The sequence below is a fragment of the Emiliania huxleyi genome (assembly GCF_000372725.1).
Source record: "Emiliania huxleyi CCMP1516 chromosome Unknown EMIHUscaffold_156, whole genome shotgun sequence".
In the NCBI taxonomy this organism is placed as follows: domain Eukaryota; phylum Haptophyta; order Isochrysidales; family Noelaerhabdaceae; genus Emiliania; species Emiliania huxleyi.
In genome coordinates, this window is record NW_005201025.1 from 41,927 (window position 1) to 42,752 (window position 826).

Genomic DNA, 826 nt, shown 5'->3' on the forward strand with positions numbered 1-826 from the left:
GAACTCCTGGCCCTGGAAGAAGGGGTCGACCATCGCGCCGCGCGGGCCGGCGAAACCTCCCTGCGGGCGTGGCGCGGGCCGAGGGTTGGCCGAGGCATGCGTCCGAGGCATGCGTCCGAGGTATGCGTCGTCATCTCGCGCCTGCGGGAAGGGCGGCCGCATCCCCTGCCCGCGCGCTGCGCCCCGCATGCCCTGCTGCCCCGGGTAGACGCCCTGCTCTGGGTAGCCGGCGGGGGGCGGCACGCCTACGTCATGAAAATACACACAAGCATCGGGGCGGGAAGAGAGGGAGTCTTCAGAGCACCGCGTGAGGACGAGGGCTACGAACAAGGCCCGAATACGGTCGAATGCGGTCGAATACGGCCGAGTCCGTCCTCTCCGCCAGTTGGACCGCAGGACTCCGTCTTCCGCGTCTAGGGGGGCACGCCGTAGCCGCCCCCGTAGGGCGGCGCCCCCCTCTGCGGGTGGCCCGGCTGCGGCGGCCCGAAGCCGCGCTGCGCCGCCACCCGCTGCGGCGGGCCGTAGCCCTGCGGCGGTGGCACGTACCCATTCGGCGGGTACTCTCCGGGCGGCTGCGCAGACGCGTAGCCGGGGGGCGGTCGCATCCGCGGCGGCGGCCGCGTCCGCCGCGCCTCCCTCCGCGCGTCCGCACCCTGGGGGGGAGGGGCGTACCTGTGTGGGGGGGGGGGGGGGGGCGAAAGGGGGGCTTTCAAGGGAGCGGTTAAAAAAATTTGTTTGGATTTGAAAAGTGCTCGCGGGCCCGGCCGTTTTTCCGCTTCGTCAGGTCCCAATTCGGCAAATTGAACTCCTGGCCCTGGAAAAAAGG